The 20,785-nt window shown below is 33.1% G+C and overlaps 1 protein-coding gene across 1 annotated transcript in view; it reads left to right on the top strand.

Annotated features, from left to right (window-relative positions):
* Window positions 1–586: 586 nt before the first annotated feature.
* LOC134271176 (histone-lysine N-methyltransferase MECOM-like) overlaps window positions 587–20,785 on the top strand; it is a 67,474-nt gene continuing 47,275 nt past the window's right edge. Inside the window, exon 1 of the mRNA XM_062753425.1 lies at window positions 587–591. The gene's annotated coding sequence lies outside the window, so the exon portion shown is untranslated. The remainder of the gene's footprint in view (window positions 592–20,785) is intronic.

The raw sequence follows: 20,785 nt of genomic DNA, 5'->3' as shown, positions 1-20,785 counted from the left end.
AGGCTTAACATTACGACTTTTGATGAAATGGGCCCCAGGTGAACTAAAAAGCAGTTAAATTGCATCAAATTATAAAATTTTACAAGCGTACTCTGTTTAGTAGGACCGCACTCCGAGATATTGAGCATTGTTCTATGTAATGTCAATGCTCGCCGTGACATATAGCTTCAGTTTATGAAGCTTCATCCCAAAAACCTGCCACTCTCTCCTCTAACTGGCGAGTTCTTGGTTAAGAAAAATTTTCCTTTTTTTTTGGTCTTACATGTAGGTCAGTCCAAGCAGAGGTTCAAAACACAATCTTCCGATTACTGATCAAGCGCTCAACTGATTTAGATATAAAGATTCCTCACTGCACAATGGTCTTCAGTCCCATGTAAAAGGTAAAGGTCTAAATTTGAAGCCCTTCAACTTTTTGCCATTTCTGAACCCAAGGATTTAAGATAAACAGTTCTTGGTCGGAAAACATAAACAATGCTGGGGATTCAACTTAGGTTATGAAAGAAATCAGAACTAATATCGTTATCCACAGACATATCCAAACCTTCTTCTGTCCGTGCAGCCAGAGGTAGGGGTCCGTGCGTTCCCGCCACTGTCAGGTGAAATATTAGCTAGTACAAAATTAATTCGGATTTACATCCTATTTTTCACGCATTTGCCGGGTACTGTTACTGTTAAAAAGTGACCGAATAATGGCTCTAATTTACTCGAAAATACACTGAAATTTTTAAAATGAATGAGCGGTTTGGTGGAAAATCAAATTAATTTTTTTCATCACGATCTCTGGGTGGTTGGAACGTCTAACTTACTTCAAAAAATTCCATGGTAGAGGCAAATTTTTTTCACTACCAATTCCTTTCAATATCCATTTTTTAAGCTTACAATACTATATTTCCTTCATAATACTTCACTTTAGAATAAAGTGGGGGGGACAACCAGCCTTTCAATGAACATTTTCAATAGTAAAAGTATTGTTGGCAAAAAAGTGCGGGGGCCAGCCCCCCCCCCCCTGGCCCCCCCTGTTGCTACGTCCCTGTACATGGCAAAGTAAAAAAAGAATCCCCTTTAGATCCGCGACTGAAGTGTGACCTTCCTTGTCCTTTCATGAATTAACAGCAAAATAAAAATAAATAGTTGAATGAAAATTGTAATTGATTAAGAGATATTTTCACACTGTTTATCATTATTTATAATAATTGTTGTTGTAAGTTTCTCTATTAATAAATATTATCAATAAAATTATGACATTAAAATCTATGGTTCTTGCACAGGCACCTGCCGTTACTTATTTTTCTTTTAATAAAAAATATATACCCTTACCTTAGGGTATTTATTTTTTATTAAAAGAAAAATAAGTAACGTCAGGTGCCTGTGGGTTCTTGCATTAACTCGCTGGTTAATCACAGAAATAAAGCTTTAGGTCTCTGATATAATGTACAATGAATATCGAAACAACAGAGAGGTAGGTTCGATAGAACCCCCCCCCCCATCCCCCCCAGAAAAAAATAAAAATTCAATTTAATGGTTTAAACTTTTCTGGAAAAGAAATTATTTTTATTGAATTTGCATGCAGTATCACATAAAATTGGCCAAGTTGACTTATGGTTGGAAAATCACTTGAAAGAGTTGTCTCTCTTTTAATACCTTGTGTCATGGAGAAATCAAAGTGATAGTCATTGCAGAATCCTTTTAAGGATATCCAAACCTCAGCCAGGAAGGATAACTCCAAAAATTTATATTTAATTTGAAATGCATTTAAATGAATCTTGAAAATTAAATATTTTTTCATGCAACAATTTTCGTTTTATTCTTTATGATTAAGATTCAACATTTTTGGAGGTCTTTAAAAAAGGTTTTATAAAAGTTGGCATTTTTAGCCTATAAAAGGAAAAAAAAACAGTTTTAGCAATCCAGCCTTAGATACCAGTGCTTATTAGCATGAGTTGAAATAAGAAGTGATATGTGGTATCTTGCAATGAGAGCAAAAGCCTTTTACACTATGTATTATAGAATACATGCCGGAAATAGAAGACAAAAAATACCAAATAAGTATAATCAAAGTACTCAGAAATACAGAGAGTTGGGCTTATTTACAGAGTAGAATGGATTTCTTACATGAATCATGTTTATATTCTGATGAAAAAATAATTTTAAAACTATCAATATAAATGATAAGACACTGACAGTGAGTTTTTCAATCCTAATACCACAGTCCGATTTTGTCAGAATCAGAATTAATCTGGTACCGCAGCTGAATGTAAACAAACAGGCCAGTCTGGTTCCCTCTCCTGCCTTACATCGTATGTGTAGAGAACTACGGTAACACTGATTATCAAAAATCCTTACGCTAATGAACTATGTTTTTGACTTATGAAGTTTTCAAAGTCATTACTACTAATGTTTGTTTTATATAGATAAAATTTCGTTTTATTTTTGTTGCTTTTTTTAGCATTTGTATTATCTCAAAAGCGGTTGAGAGTAAGAACTATATTTTTGCACGTAACTTTAAAATGGCGACTATGGGGTCAACATCCTGCCTTGAACAGGATCACATAAGCCGGTAATTGCTCTTTGAGCAATAAGCCCGGCTAAAAATCATGACGATTTCTCTGAATGCTTGGATACCTATCGTTTTTTAACCTAAAATATATTTGTTGATTAATTTGCAATTAGAAAATGCATTGCTGATATTCCAATTCGCCTATTCTGCAAAAATACTGGATAATATGATTAACTTTAATTTTAAAACTTTAAAAGAAATACTGTGGATAAATTTACATAACTTTGTGGATTCAAAGATACTTTTATGAGTATTTTTGATTACTTAACTGTTAATCTTATAAACATGAGGATCGGACTGCCTTAATGATTTAGGCTAAAAAATATCTTAGATTCTCATCCCCAAAATTTCAAATCCAATGCGAAGGTTACGGACTATTTTTGTTTTTTGTGTTTAGAAACAGAGTTCAAATGCATGATTTTCATGGCTTGGATACATTTTCCAGTTTGCTTCTTTTGACCCTATGGAACCCTAGCAGCAGCAAATCTTTATCTTGAGAAATCATAGCCATACTATAAAGAAATGATATACATATAGTGTATTTTCATACATCAAATTAATCAAATTATCAGGTTTGCCTGGTTTGGTTTGAACATTATTTTATCGTATAAATACATGTAGAATACAAATGGTTTGAACACCAAGGTCCTACAACTGGTATCATGCGAGGTGCAGTGGTTAGAGCTTTTGCTCTAGAGTCCTTGAGTAAGCAGTTGATCCCCACGCACCCAGGTTTTGAATCTCAATTTATATCTGAAAAGTGGTGTAAATCAGATGTCGATGCTTAAAAACCCCAGGAATTTTGTTAGAAAATTTAAAAACTGCACTGTATCAAAATCAATAACATAAAAATGTTCATATATGACTTCTAAACACTTAACAAAATGATAAACTATTTAAATTCCAGGATTTTTGACGTCATAGACAGCTTTTTTCAATAAAAATGGAACTTGTAAGTTTGCTTCAAAAATTTGATATTTTGTTTAAAAAGTTTTGATTGTAAATACCAGTATTTTAAAGTATTTGAGTTTCCGAACAATATGTACTAGTATGTAGTTTTTAGATATCAGATCTTTCGACAAACTGTCGAAATTCCCATGAATTATACCCCATTTTCATCACACCCATTCTTGGGCTCAAATAATGTCGCCTCATTTTCATTTAGAAGAAATACCACTGATGTAATTTTTAAATCAACATTATAAATAGTCATATAACAATGAATAAGAATTCATATAATTATCGATCTGAAAGGGTATTTAAGGAGTTCCAAATTCAAATATAGTAGCCTATTTGAAATGTACGTTACTGTCGCCGAGGCAAATATTATGCTGAATCTCCTCTGTGTAACATATAGTTTTGATTCTCAAGTAACAATTTTCTGATAAGTTCAACCTTGTATCACATATATTTCTTTTCATAACAATAAATACATTTTCTTTGTGATAATAAATAATTTTTATTGTGCAATGTCCCTGTTTAATTCTATTTCAACCACATTACAAGCAAACACAAAGATTATACACCTGATAGTTTTGTTCTCCTTTATTTATTGATGGGCTAAATTTGAAATTTCAAAGGATTAATTACTCCTACTTAGATAATGTAACATGAAATTGAACAATTTTAGCAACTTTTATAAATATGTTTACGGAATGAAAGACATTTTCAATCGTAGAGATAAGAAAGAAATGTACGTTACCTATATTCTTCCATTAAGAATATATATTAAGTAGAAAATATGAGACGACTCTGAATAAGCAACCACTTGTATCCTGTAAACTGGCAAAGACGTTTTGCTTAACACAATTAAAAATTATTTTTTACATGAAAAGTGATCATTTGAAATGTACGTTACTGAAATGTACGTTACCATGAAATTCGGTTAAGTGAATCTCGCACGAATTTTGATGCATTCTCAACTTTCACACACTCGAATGTGTACACAAAGTAAAGTTTCAAAGGTTGGAGGTCGGCTAAATCCCAAAATTAATGAAAAGAAACATTTCTGCTGAGGAAAAAAATATATTAAGGTCAATTATATGTATTATAATTTTGATACCTGGTATATATTTCTTAGTACAAAACCTGTATGATGCATTTCTTATGATATGCAAGTTCAAATAGTATATTATATATTGCGTGTCTAACGTACGCTTGTGGAAGAGAATTGATTTTTATATTTGAAATGTACGTTACGTATGGTAACGTACATTTTGAGTATTTTTAACTGACGTTTTTTTTTATTTAGTCAATGAATTACGTTTACACGAGCGAAACAAAATTATCGTTACAATCCATTTGACAACTGACCACATAAATCCATCTAAATGCACCCCCAATCCTCGTGAATGTGGTAGACTGTTACCACATGCTAGAAAATTTATTTCTAAAAATTCATCTTTGGCAACCTTTTTGCATGCAGTTTGTTTACTTTTAATATTCGACTTTTCGTCAATATTAATTTGTTGTTGTTGATAATTTAAAACAAGGTATGCATAGGCTTATAATTGGTTAAAAAAAAAAAAAAAACAGAACACAATCACGTACATTTCAAATACTGAAAGGCACACAATACTCAGTTTTGTTTGAATCATTGCATTTTGTCATATTTTTCCAGATCTGCTGAAAAGCACGTATGTTTGTGTTTTGACTAGGGATGTCATATTCGAATATTCGAATATTCATCTTAATATTCGAATATAAATTTATGATTCGAGTATTCGTTTTTAAGTATACAGGTATTAAAAAGAGAGAAAAATCTTGCAAGTTTTATTAAAAATGAATAAATTTTGAACAAAATAAATAAAAACACTCCTCTTTGATTACCTTAAAGGTGTGAAGAGTGTATCTATTAGAGTAATTAATTTATTTGTTCACTTAATTAGTAGTATAATAATTTCCAGTACTAACAATCAGCCTGTATTGTTTTAAGGGCATATAGTTTTACAGTAAACACACAGCCCCCTTGTTTATGTAAATATAATTAAAAATAATTATTAGGAAATCATACTTAGCAAAAACTAATTGCTTTTAATTGTTCACCATTAGATAATTGTTCTGACTGGTATAAATTTGTAGGAGTTATCAGTGTAGACTTTAGTAAGACAATCAATTAATCTGGAACATACTAAAAAATCTTTTTAATTTTCTAAAAAGAATTATTACTATGATGTATACTATTCAATACTTTTAAAAAAAAATATAATTGCAGTGTTTGAGTTTTTATTCCAAAATAATGGCATAAACTTATACTACTTGATAGAAGAGTTATACATTTAATAAAGCAAGATGTATTTTTTATCGAATATTCGAATATATTCGAATACTCCTATCGAATATTCGAATATCAATCATTGACAATTTTGACATCCCTAGTTTTGACAAACGATGTTGCAACATAGTAAATGAAATTGTTAACAAGACTGTCGATGGATATATTCGGAATAGATTTATGTTAAGTTTCAATGGCCAAATACGAGCATTTGTTAGATCATAGCAAAATACGTCTGACTCTTATTTTTTTTTTGTCTGTACCCTTGCACACAGATAGAAGTAACTAGGCTACGACCGGTGTCAATTTCAGCGAAACAGCACAAAGCAATGGTAATGAACTGAGGTTGAGGGTCTCCCCAATAATATGTTAAATGAACGTTACCGACGTGACGTGACATTCATATAGTTGATGACAAATAACCTTCGTTTGTTACATTATGATTTCCTATTGCTGCGTTAAAACGCTTCATTGAAATCACCCCTGTCAACGCGCGATCGGCAACGCGGATGCGATCGGCAACGCGGATCAAAACATTGAAGAAGAAAGTATTGTAGGGGGTAAATTTAAATAGTTTTGTATGTGCTGGAGTGTAACCAGCTGAAAATAAAATTAAAAGACATTTAATTTAGATAATTATCTACAGTTTAGGATTTACCGAGAGTAAATTTGGTTCACAGTTTCTGTGCAAATGTACCGATCAAATCGACAATGTTCAAAATATCAAATTTTCATGCTTTGAAATAGTTTATTTTGTTATTACCTAAGAACATTTGCTGCTTTTGTTATGTAACGGTTCTTGGAAGTATGAACTAAAAGATTTTAAAATTAAAACTACATACAATATCTTTAAACAAATTTTAACTGGAAAATTTGACAACCGCGAGGCGATCGTCAACGACATGTATCTTTTTATGAAGCGATCGTACAACATAGAAATAGCGATCGTACAACACACGAAATAAGAATAGCACAATTCAGAGAATCTTGTTGTCAAAAAGTTTATTTTGATATACAATAGATATTTTACATTCAAACTAGGCAATCAATCAGTCATTGTTATACCACTTTAAATCTTAAATTTTTCCTACATTTATATAGAAAATTGAAATTAACTGCGTAGATTAAAGAGATACAACTGAAAAAGAGTTTGATGGATAACAAATATGTAAAGTAGATTTTTTACCTCAATTTTCATAACAGTGTCACCCCCCACCCCCCAAAAAAACCCTAAATATCTTAGATGGTTTATCATGCAAAGTGTAAGTAAAGGAACATTTTCTAAATTTCGGAAATGTGTTGTGTGGGATGGCGGGAGGGGGTGTTATGATTCAAGTTCTTGAACAAACAAATTTATCCAAAAATTACCAGCTTTACCCGGATTTGATCTATTGGTTTAGCCTCCCCCCCGTCAATTTGCTTCCGACGTCTATGAAAGTAAAGTTTTCACCCCACCCCACCCCCGATTCTACATTGTACATGTGCGTGCATGATATTAAAATTGGCAATTAATTTTTTAAAAAATAATACTAATAATGATAACAGTTTTCAGTAAATTAGAAAATACACTGTAATACATATAATGCTGTTATATTAACGTGTGCGTGTACAAAACATTTTTACTGAAAATATTCGGTAAAGTTGCTAGGTATGCAAATTCCTTTGATCGTTATTTTTATAGTATTAATACATATCTTTTTTTTCTGAAAAAAATTCAGTTTTTGATATGTATGCCAACTCCTGTAATTGAACTGCCATATCATAGACAATAAAACCTTTTTTCTATATTGCTAAAATTCGGTCCTATAACACTCTATAGGTGTCTGTTTTAAACAATAATCAAATAATATCAAGAATTTAAGGTTCCATGGAGTTTTAAATTTTGTTCTCTTAAAATACGGACATTATTCAACTAATATACAAGATAAATTCGCTCTTTCCCTCTCGAAAATCAAATGCTCGGTATCTCGTTCTATTTCGAAACTTTCCACCCATACCACATAGCTATCTATTACTTTATTTCATTAAAAGTATTTTATAAATTTCAAGTTGCACGATCGCATGTTTATCATATTTTCTTTGTTGTACGATCGCATATAGAGTCGTTGCCGATCGCCAAAACGTTTGGCATGTGTTCACTTCAAACCGTTATTTCAACGCTTTCTATTTGATGAAGAACTTCAAATCGGATTTAAAATTTATTATTTACCTATTTACAATTCAAATGTGCCTTTTGGACTGTCGGGTATACGTAATAAGGTAAGAAATACCACTTAAACGAGCTTCATGTGTCACGTTAGGGCAGTCATGTTCAAGGAAAACTTAACTTTAACATAATATATGGCGATTTTTAATGTTTAGAGGACTTTTATGGTGTTAAACATGTCTAGTGGCATTTAAAAAGTCAGAAATGTTGAAGGAAAATTGCGAGGAAATAGGACAAAATAATGTTTTATTTAACCTTATCTTCCTCATGTAGTTGAATTTAACTATCCGCGTTGCCGATCGCATCCGCGTTGCCGATCGCGCGTTGACAAATGATTTTTATGTCAATAATTGCTTTTTTTCAATATTTTCTTATTACTAATTTACATATTATTACAAGCTTGAAATGTACGTTACCTACTCATATTCTGAGGCAATCGTGTCTTTATAGTGGTGATTGTGACATATAACACAATGTGATTACATAGAGAATCTTTTTTAAAATAAACTGAAACAAAACGATGAATTTTTAGATGAATTTTAAGCCTTTTATTAAACAGAAATATATCTTGAAATGTACGTTACATTTACGTAGTTTTCTAAATCGGCATGGATATATGTTAAAAAAGACAGTAACTACAAAATAGAATTTTACTACATGTACATGTTAAGTTCTAGTATCTATAGAAAATGACAAGATTCCAAACTGATCGCTCTAAACAAAACAGAGAGAAGAATTTAAAGCATATATTAAAAAAATGTTTTTATACATCTGGATCAAAAAGTAACCTTTGTTTTTTGAAAGGAAAAATCAAACGCACGTTCGTATGCCGAGAAAATATGTTGCTGACAGAGTTGGTAGGATGTGCTGGTGTTAAGATGAGATATTCCAATTGTGATTTTAATGACTACATTTTATTTTACATATTTTTGGACATTGAAGAAAGAGTAACGTACATTTCAAGCTACATTTCTGAATAAAATCACCCTCTACTTTACCGTCTTGTCATTATTCCATGTATTAAAATTTGATGTAAAAAAAATCCGGAAACAAAATCTTCAGATACTTTCTTTCAAAGGTAATTGATAGAAAAATTGTTATCTTGAACTTCATTTTTTAAAAAATCAGAGAGGCATTTGTGCCCTTATATTGAGAATGGGTGATCAGACCTATTTTTGTAATTATATGAAGCAGAATTTATGAGAAGGAATCACTAGCTTTGGCCTTCAGCAGATTTAGATATATAGTCGACGTAATAAGAATCGCCACTCTCATTCATACGTCGATTGGGTAGAACCTGAAATAAAAATAGTAATACTGAATCTGACACGTCTGTTTCATATTCGAATATTTTGACACGATTACCCAACATCTTTATGATAAACTTCATGACTTCAAGTTGAGTGTGACTAAAATGCGTAGCAAAACCCGGGCCGATTTTGTTTTTGTTTTTTTCGTATATTTTTAATAATCGAGATACAATAGGCTACTACAACGGTGAGATGTTTTAAGAAGTTTGTATTGAATTTCAAAGATCCAACAGAAATAATCTTAAATATGAAGCCAAAATGAGTAAACCAGGCTTGCTACCCATTTTAGTCACACAAAGGACAATCGACAATAATCGTTGAAAAACACATTTTGAGTTAAAACTCCCAGCGAAGGCAAATCGTATGGTTATAAACCATGTCCGTAAATTTCATGAAGAAAAAAATGAGTATTTATTTCGTAATTGTAAAAACCCGGTTTTCAGTTTCGAAATTCTTGGCCCGGTCCTTTTTAGTCACACTGTGCAGCAATATATCCACCTAAAATGGGGTTTATGTCTCTTAGTTTAAATTATTCGATACACAAGAATATTCGAGGCGCAAGAACAATTTCCAAAACGGGACAAGCTATTGAAAAACAAGTTGACAAAACAAAGGGATCCATAGTCTTTAAAGTCATCATTTCGTAAATTCTATGGTGGTTACAATGACCTTGTCAGCAAATACTATTGTTAGGTCATTATACTTATTTTCACACTGAATTGTCGAAGGATTTTCCGTTTACCCAATAAGGACTACACGGCTGTTGTGACCAATGTTCGTGAGCCAACACACCTTAACTTGGTCGAGGGAACGTAATTTCGTGAGTTATTCGTTTATGCATTAAATCCAATGAATTAAAAGTTTACAAAATAACCGTTCATGGGGATATAAATTCGTGGATATGAGTGGCCCACAACATTCTCGTACATTGGTCACCACGAACATTGTTGATTCCAAAGTAATCCTTCATGACACCCGATCCCATGCATCTCGGGTGTTTTAGAGATCCGTGTTTACTCTGCTCTTGATTGTATTGTCGAATTGACTTTTGAACTTGATTACTGTTCGTTGTCTTTAATACATTACATCCCACTGCAGGACATGGGTTGATTGATTGATTGATTGTGTATTATTTAACGTCCCTCTCAAAAATTTTTCACTCATATGGAGACGCTACCACTTGCCCGTGGAGAGCTGCACATTTTGTACTATACTGCGCACTCAGGGCCATTGAGCACGGAGGGATCTTTTTCGTGCCAGCAACTACTGCGACACGGGACCTCGGTTTATACGGTCTCATCCAAAGGACTGGTCTCCATGTCCCACAGTGGGATTCGAAGCCGCGACGTAAGGATCAACTCCTTACTCCGTTACTCTAGAGCAGACACTCTAACCATTGCGTCACGCGAGAGTTCGACATAGAGTTCTCATCTTCCGCTCATAACAATTAGTGGTGGCGTCTCAATAAGGCGAAAAATTCTCCGATGCTAAATAAATGAATTAATATACACTGTCTGTGTGGAATACTAATCTCAAATAGCATTAAATTTTAACCTTTTGTCTTAAAAAAAGGGGGGGGGGGCTTTAATATTTCATATGCATTTCTTATGACAAGGCCTTTTCCTTAATTGTTACCTTTAATTTGTCCCTTTGACCTTGACCGTGGAGTTTGATCCACATTTATAAAACGTTAACATTGGCCAAAGCTTTTTGATAGTTAGTACTTGGGGTTTTATATTTTTCTGTATATTCATTGAGACAAACCCTTTCTTTATTTGACAACATTCATAGTTTTTCATCCCCTGACCTTGAAGTTTGACTTGCATTCGAGAAACTTCAATCTTCGCCAAACCTGTCATGCAGGGGCATCTGTGTCTCTCAAACACTTAATTCTTGTATGTTTAGTTTAAGTCTTAATAAAATAATCTTATAGGAGGAAATTTTATCTCCCATTGGGATTTTACGAGGGATGAAAATTTGTAGGACGATTAAAAAAATACAATATATTTGCAAACTTATAAGGTTAACATGATGTGATTGTAATAAGAAACTCCATCAAAATCCGGAACAAAGTTTTTATTTACCTTACAGAAAGGGTAGTTGAAAGTCCTGACCCTTTTTTGATATCGCAGTGTTGAGGTATCATTTAGGTTACATCTCATATATATAAGTAAAATTAGACAGTAGTAATCTCATGAGTTATGAGACTCGTGCTCATAAAACATGCTACATCGGTAAGTTTTGACTTCAAGGCATGGTCCTGTAGGTCAAAGTACTTCTTAATTAGAATGTAAACAGTATATATTCTAAATAGAGTGTGAAGTATTTCCGTTCACTTTCTTGAGTTTCTTCCTTTTGTAAAAATACTGTAATTTGAGAATCGGCATTGTGGAGGATTCAGTTCCGATATTGCCAACCCACTGTTCTGTCAATTGCAAATCAAATTTGTAAAATCACTTATTGTTTGTACAAGAGTACCTTCAGACACTTGTAAATAATTTGGAATTATTCATTCAACTTAAGCGCGATCACATGTAAATTATCACCAAACTCTACAGGATATGTAATTAAAATCGCACTGGAAAAATCGCCAATTTCCATAAAGGTATCAAATGTATAGCAATAAATTGCAATGTACGTTTATATAAAATGATATTTTAAAAGTATAATGAAATTATATCCAAGAAAGCTGGTTTTATTTTAAAACATCACATTTTGTTCATGACGTCGCATAAAAGTGATAAAACAATGTCAAAATATCGCAACGTTTTCGTAAACTTTGCTACCTTTACAGCTACATAAATAACGCATTTTAAAAATGTGAATTGATAATTTCAAGAAAACAGTCTGAAAGAATTTCGAAGAATTTTATTTAATTTGGATACCGGGTCGAATTTGGCACCTAATGCACCTTGTTCTTTGAATTTTACTGCCACCCAGTAAAGACATTCTACACATTCAAGAGGTTTTGAAGAAGGACTGCCAGGATAAAACATTAAGGATATTGGGAATGTTGTGCCTTCTAATTTTTAATCACTTTGTAAAATAGCAATTTGTCAAGATGGCCATTTTATACTTCGAAACTATTTTTGATGTACATACATACCGGGTATACATGTATGCATCATATGGTGAATCAAAATTAGGCATAATGAAGTTGTTTTTTTTTTTTGTCCTCGTGATTAAAGATTCGTGTGGCAAATAATTTTTACTTTTCCGACAGCCTATCTGTTTGTCTGCAAAATATAAACCACATCTTTTGAATGGGTAACGCTGTGGATTTCGTATCTACATATGTATGCATGATTTTATTATATGTTCATTCCTTATGACAAGACCTTTGAGTTTCCTTGGGTACCAACATATTTGACATCTTGACCGTGGAGTTGACCCATTTTAGCAAAACTGCAATTTGACTTTGATTTTAAATTAATAAAAAAAAAATATTTCTATTCACTTCTGAACGTTTGGTGCTATATGGCGTTCAAATTTTGTCTAAATGTTTTTCTTGGACAAGATGCCACAATTTTGACCTTTGAGTTTGACCTACTTTTGAAAAACTTAAATCTTTGCCATAATTTTCAGCAGTGGTGTTAGGGCATTCATATTTCACAGGTGTGTTTCTTCAACTTTCTTGGAACAATTAAAACCTTTCTTTTGTTTTCATTTTTTTAACAATTGATCTGACTTGACTTTGGACTTTGACATTCATATTTCAGAAACTTTATCTTTCGGCATGGGCTGCCATACTGGAGGATTGGTGGTTCAAAAAAACCAAAAAGTGAAGGGGTGGGGTGGGTTTTTGTCCAACTAACATAAAAATCTTACTTCGGTTTGTTCTTTTACACAATTTACTGAACCATGTAGAGTATTTGACGGAATTTGAACTTGAATTCTAAATTAAAAAAAAAAAAAGAACTTGCGTGATCTTGTTTTTACAATCACAAAATAAGAAAACAATAAGCCCATGTTTTAATAATTAAATATAGATGACCATCCTACCAAGAGGAGCTGAATTGACTGAGAGGGGTATATTGACAACAAAGGGTTATTATGCGGGGGATCAAACCTTTTGTGGGGGAAGGCATTATGCGCTTTGACACGATTAAAATTTCATGAACACTTTCTTCAAATATTTACCAATCATGTTGTCAATCTCGGGTAAGAAAAAGAAGTAACAAACCAGAATTAAGAACAATGGTCATTTTATGTATCATTTCAGATTGCGATTAGATAATATGGGTGTTTACAATAGCACGTCCATGGACAAAACATGCATATACCGCTGCCCATGTGATTCATGCTACAGATATTGTATGATGTAGAAATTTAGTGTACTTTTTAGCTCGGAATTTCGCAATTAGCAATTTAAAACAATAAGTTTAAGGGTACTTGAATGACTCAGTTATAATTCTGGGTCTCCTAGACTCTTGTCCTTCTCTGTACCGAGGAAACTCGGAATCATGGTGACACTAGCTATTGTTCTCTATGCCGCCTCTTTGTTAAATTAGTATCGATCTTCGCTTTTTAGTAGATATATAATTTGCAAAATTCTATTTAAGTAGATGGCCCGGTATCTCCTCTGAAAGAATCAGTGTTTAACCAGGTGGAGAGTTCACATGAAGAACCTGTCACAAATCAAGCAAGAGAAAGTGGTCACACAGGGATGTATTCAATTTGAATTTCAATTAAAATGCTCTTGTCTATTGTCATATTGATATTGTGTTTATCGCATTCAGCGAGCTACAATGATTTCCGATGTGTCAAAAACACGGCTCCTAATTGTTTTTTCTTTCAGTGTTGATCGATCATTGTATACCTAAGGATGAGCCATTCCTTCCCCTTTCACTCATACCAGAATTCTCTATCCCTAAGAAAAAGACACCCAGTGTGTTTTATATTGTTTATTAACACTGTTCAATAATCTGATTGAAATATTTTATTGTCATTATTAGAAAAATGTCTCGTTATTTATTGAGAAGTAGAAATCAATTCTTCAATAAACATGTTTTCTTGTAATTTATGATTTTATTAACATATTCTTATTATGATATATTTTTGGTTTGAAAAATCTCTGATAATCGTTTAATTTATGTACGGTTAAAGAGCAAGGGCTATTCAACTAGGATATGTTGGCTAAATAAAAAATGAATATAAAAATTTCAGTTTTACAAATTACATATATTAGTTTAGCATTCCTCGGCCTCATTAATAACATAAAGACAAATAGGCAGTTTACGTTAAAAAATTAATTAATAATAAAAATAATACTAACATATTGAAAACTCTTTATGGACAATGTTTCTGAATACCATTGCTTTCAAAACCATTTTGTATGTCATTCGAACACAAACTGCAAAATAAAAATAGAATTATATATGTGAAAATGTTTAATCGTAATTCCCGTGAATTATATAGAAAGATTATACAAGTATCCTGTCAAGTTAAGTTTTCTAGAAGTAAATGCCTTGCAACAATCTTGCTAGGCGGGTCGATCGTTACTACATATATTAACAATAATAATAAAAAAAAAACAATTCTAAAATATGAAAGTTGGTCAAGGTTAAAGTTTTTTCCTAAGTATGAAAATCTCCAAGGTCAAAGTCAAAAGATCAATGTAATTGGTATCCAATGAAAGGTCTTGCCACAAAAAATAAATATGTGAAGTATGGAAGCCCTATCCCTAACCCTGCAAAAGTTATGGCCATGGTAATTTTTTTTTAAAAAATAGGTCAAACTCCAAGGTCAAGGTCAAAGGTCTTGCTATGAAATGAAAGGTCTTGTCACAAGGATTAAATATGTAAAGTATGAAAGCACTTGCCCTAACCCTTTAAAAGTTATGGTCAAGGTTTGCTTTTTAAAAGTAGGTCAAATTCTAAGGTCAAAGATTTTGATATCCAATGAAGGGTAATATCACATTATGTGAAGTATGAGATCACTAACCCTTAGCATTCAAGTATTGCCAAGGTTAAAGTTTTTTCATAAATACGAAAATCTCGAAGGACAAGGTTAAAAGGTCAAGGATGTTGGTATCCAATGAAAGGTCTTGCCACAAAGAATACATATGTAAAGTATGGAAGCCTAGTGTTAACCGTTCAGAAGTTATGGCCAAGGTTAAAAATTTGAAAGAGTAGGTCAATCTCCAAGGTCAAGGTCAAAGGGTAAAAGATCTTGCTATCAAATGAAAGGTCTTGTCCTAAGAATTAAATATGTAATTATGTAAGCACTAGCGCTAACTAAAAGTATGGTCTAGGTCTGCTTTTTAAAGGTAGATCAAACTCCAAGGTCAAGGAAAAGGGTCAAAGTTCTTTGTATCCAATGAAGGGTTTTCTCACAAGGATTACATTTGTAAAGTTTGAAAGCCCTATCCCTTACTTACAAAAGCTATGGCCAAGGTTTAAGTTTTTTCATAAGTACGGAAATCTCCTAGGTCAAGGTTATTGGTATTAAATGAAAGGTCTATCTACATAGAATACTTATATAAAGTACAAGTGTCCTGGTATCAACTGTTCAAAAGATGTGGCCAAAGTAAAAGTTAGTAATTTTTGTGTAAAAGTGGGTCAAACTCCAAGGTCAAAAGTTCACCTTTGGTGGTTTTTAAAGAAAGGTTTTGTCACGAGGAATACATATGTAAGATAAGAAAGCCATAGCTCCACTAAATCAAAAGTTATGAGCAAGGTTAAAGTTTTTGCCGACAAACAGATAGACAGACAGAGAGACAGACAGACGGACGGACACGATAAAAACTATATACCCCTGAAACTTTGTTTACGGGGGCATAAAACAACAATAAAGAAGATGTGCTTGTGAAGTACTGATGACCTTGTTTAGCTTATGGGTTGGAGTTTCTGAATTGGAAGTCAAAGGTGAAATTTTTAGTGCCCAAAGGAAGGTCTTGTCACAAGGTATACATCTGTGAAATATGAAGGCCTTATTCCTAACTTCGAAATATGGCCAAGGTTAAAGTTAAAAATAAAGTCTCAAACTCTAAGACCAATGTCAAAAATATTTATTCTCTTTGAAAGGTCTTGTCACAATGAATACACATGTGAGTATGAAAGCCCTAGTACCTATAGTTCAAGAGTTATGGCCAAGGTCAAGGTTTTTAATTTATTTGTAAAGAACGGTCAAACTCAAAGATCAAGGTTATGAGAGTTCAAATTTGGTGGTACCCAAAGAAAGACTTTTTCACAAGAAATACACCTGTGAAGTGTAAAATTCATAGCCCCGCCCGCTCTAATTTTATGAGCAAGGATAAAAGTTTTTGCAGACAAACAAACTGACGGACGGACAGGACAAAAACTATATAGCCCCAAATCTTCGATTACAAGGGCCTAAAAATATGAATCTTTTAAAACATATTTGGAGCAATACAACATGAATGATATAACTCAGTTGTTAATTTTAATCAAGTCAGGAATACTAGCTCCTACGAAGAAACTCATTTTTCGTATCAAATACAACTGATTGCCCATGTAATCGAAGATCCAGAGGTGTTTAGTTTTTTTTCCTGTCCTGTCTGTCTGTTTGTCTGCAGAAACCCTAACCTTGCCCATTACTTTTGAGTGGGTGCGGCTATGGCTCTCATATTTGACAGGTGTATTTCTTTCACGAAGTTTGATCTCTTAACCTTTGAGTTAAACAGTCTTTCATGCAAAATTACCAAACTTTAACCTTGGCAATTGCTGTCAAACAGTTGGTGCTAGGGCTTTCTTAAAAACTTTACATGCATGTGTTACAATATGACAAAAACTTTCAGTGGACATCAGTATGTTTCACCTTTTGACTTTGACCTGTTTCCCCACATTTTAAAAACTTTTGTGGCACTTTTCAGATTTTTATCTCCTTTAAAAGAAGAGCTCCATATAAAGATATAAAATATGATCAAATTTTAAAACTAAAATATATAATTTTTTTCTTTGCCTATTGATAGTTGACAGCTTAAGATACCGTATGTAAAAAAATAAGTTAAATCTGGTGGTTAATTCATGATTAATTTGTTGACCCCCCAGCCTCCTTAAACATAGACCTTAGCTTTTGAACAGTTAGAACTAGGGCTTTCATATTTTTACTGGTTTATTTCTGAGAACAAGACCTTCCTTTGGATACCAACAATTTTGAACTTTGGATCTCTACATTGGAATCTGACTTTTTGAGTCGAGAAAGTTTAACCTCCTATAAGTTCCAGTACGGGGGCATCGGTGTTTCACAAACACTTCTTGTTTTTTTTCCCTAAAATAAAACAAAAAAACAAGATTTACACTGACACTGGGAATTTCACCATGTAAATAAATGTAAATACATTCTATGTTTTATTCCAGTTGGATGTCAGATTTTGTTTTCTTAACTTACATTGAATCCTTTAGAACATTTCAGAACAACAACATGACTTGTATAATCTCGAAGAAGGAATCGATCCAAGAGGGCTGCAAATGGACAACTCGCCACATCCAGCAACACTGCAATATCAACTCCATTACAAATATGCAATGAATCTGTGAAAGATTATGATACATAAACCTGAAACTAGGGGCTGTGATAGTGTTGATATGGTACACGTATATCAACCAAATACAGTACTAGTATTTAAATTTTCAACTGTTTTTCTATGTTGGTTTGTTTAACGTCCCTTCCATTTTTTTCACTCATATTGAAACTCGACAAATTGTCTATGGGCTGCAAAGACCTTACAGCCTTTAAGGAGTAAGGGGGATTCATTACGTGCCAGCACCTACTGCGACACAGACCTTGTTTTATAACTCTTATAAGACTGGACTCCACGTCTTGCAGTAAGATTCGAACACACGGCGTAAGGATCAACCACTTTGACCCCAGACATCAGGAAGATGACATTAATGAATTTCAATGATTTAAAAATATATGTGTTACGGCGATATTTTTTGAAGGTCATCGAAATAAGATTGCTCGTTATGTAAATTGATCGTTTTCAACTCTTATAAATTTATGTCCTTGAAAACTCAACAAACTAGACAGCGATTCTCTAAGTAACTGCATTTTTTCAATAGGTGATTCTAAGATTCTAACATTGAAATATATGTTTCATGCAAACTTAAGTTGACTTTTAGCTGCTTATGTCTCTGTGTGTTGTTTTTTCCCCTTTTCCCTCATTTCTGAAAAATAATTATAATTTGTAACCTGACAAGCTAAATCAATGACGCTGTAATATGATACCATTTTTTTTTATGGATTTAAGAATTTTTCTCATTAAAATCGTATTAAAGATTAAAAGCCTAATGTTTTTACTCTTTATTTTTCTTTCGAAGAAATAATTTTGATGTGTCTGATCGCGCAGATCATACTGAACAAATTTAATTTTCTCTGGGTGTATATTCAGACCAGGGCATGTTTACTTTAAGAATTGTCATGTCACTTGACAGATCATCTGACTCATCATATAAATATATTAAATTTTACGCAAAACCCTGAAAAGAATACTAGAAAGCCATTTAAAAAAAGTAATTTGATGTTCAGTTGTCCAGTGAATTTTGCGATGGGCTATTTGGAATGTTTGATTAACATAAATGCCTGTAAACGTAAAACGAGTGGACGCTTAAGAGTTTCATTATGATCTGTCCTAAACAAAACAACGAAAAACAAACTGTAAAACTTGACAAAGCCTTTATTATCTGTAAGGCTTTCTCACAATGAGAGAGAAAACAGACTACTTGATTGAATGTCATTTTAAAAGCCCTCATCCCTGGCAGGGGCTGTACAAATATTAATAAACATCACCACAAAAGGCGTGTGAAGATCTGCAGAGAAGCGGTGTGGTCATAATTATGGCTGTTTGTCCACTCTTCTTTCAAGTCGAAGAAACCAACCAGATCGATTCTCTTATACCAAAGTATTTTTTAACTAGGGGGTGCTAATGCCTCCGGAAACACAGTCCCACAATGAATCGTCTGAAGAGTTTGCACAGACTTTCTGTGTACATACGCACATGTTCTTCAAATAATCATCCTTTTTTGACCAAAGAATTTTCCCTTTATCCGAGCATTTTTGCTCTTTTTATCATGCACGAATAATTGACCCTTTGCATATCCAGTTTCCGGACCGGAAGACTTGTTACCTTCCAGGTTTGTAAAAATGAACAATATATCCTATTTTCAACATAACCTGATTTGCCATTTCATTAAGAAATACAACAATTATTCTCTCTTTGTGTTCTTTTTTATCATGGGAATTTTGCCATCCTTCTCGTGACAAAAAAAGTCTTGAAATAAAATATCCCATTGAACATAGGTTTTCAACTCTTGGGATTTTCTGTTTTGTTTGTTTGTCTTTTCTTCTTTAATTTTATGGCGTTCGTTTGTTAGTTTTTGTTTTATTTAAAAAATCTTACATACGACACTGCAAGTACGGATAGAAATCAGCGAAATTTTATAACTTATCTGTTCAAGACCAGACTTGGCATACATCTCTGCATTTCTATTTCAAAATGGAAAACAAATGATAGAACGGTAATAAAAGAGGCAGATAACGGGTCTAAATGTTGTTGGATATGTGGTTTATCTTTACTGAACATCAACCTGGGCCCCAATAAGTCACCTATCAATCTACACCACTTTCGTTGCATGGGAGAAGTCTAAATGAGCCCAGCGTATTGGCCGTCATGATCAGCGCACTATTTCTCATCCGCGAGCTATCAGTTGAGTTAAATGGTCGTCATTTGATATCCGTTTTTATCAAAATCTTGTCAATTCGTGAATTAGAGCACACACATAAAGCACCATTCCTTGTGACATTCTGTTTTCTATTTGGGCGACAGACGAAATTTGTCATGTCTCCCTGCTCGGGATCGCTGATACGAGCTGATATTCTTATCATTGCGACAAAACTCCGCAAAAAATGGCATATTGATTGTCCAGGACTGCAACATGTTCTATCCAGTACCCTATGTAGTCTTACAATTTGAAGGTCATGTAACCCTAACAAGGACGTATGCTTGTAAAGTGTCTGCGACCATAGTTCTGAGTTAAGATTTTTACATACCATACAAAAGTTTGCGACAATTGTTGCAACTTAAACTTATCAGACATTTCATTGAATAAATAGGAGTAAGCAGGTCCAAAAATTGTCATAAGTAACAAATTCTGCGGTTTATCTGTCTGTGTGCATCTTAAGCACTAAGTGTAATTTAGCAAATAACAACGGGAGGTTAAAACTTTGAAATCTTTGTGAATTGTTGGTATTTATAAAACATGTATAAGTTGACATAATGCCTTCTTATTCATCTACCAGAATAACGGTAACCCATTTTCTGAATTCAGTAGATTTAGGCCTAAATGAAATATAAATTTGTAGCCGGTGGGGAATGCAATTTCCTTCTTAAGATACACAACTTAAGAAGATGTCCTGGGTTCTTAAGTCAAGATATTAAATGTCTTAAAAAGTCTTCACATAACAATAACGCTCTA

The sequence above is a fragment of the Saccostrea cucullata genome, unplaced genomic scaffold (genome assembly GCF_032062105.1).
Source record: "Saccostrea cucullata isolate Sc308-1 unplaced genomic scaffold, CSIRO_AGI_Scuc_v1 ctg750, whole genome shotgun sequence".
Taxonomy (NCBI): Eukaryota; Metazoa; Mollusca; class Bivalvia; order Ostreida; family Ostreidae; genus Saccostrea; species Saccostrea cuccullata.
This window is presented reverse-complemented; position numbering and strand designations above follow the sequence as displayed.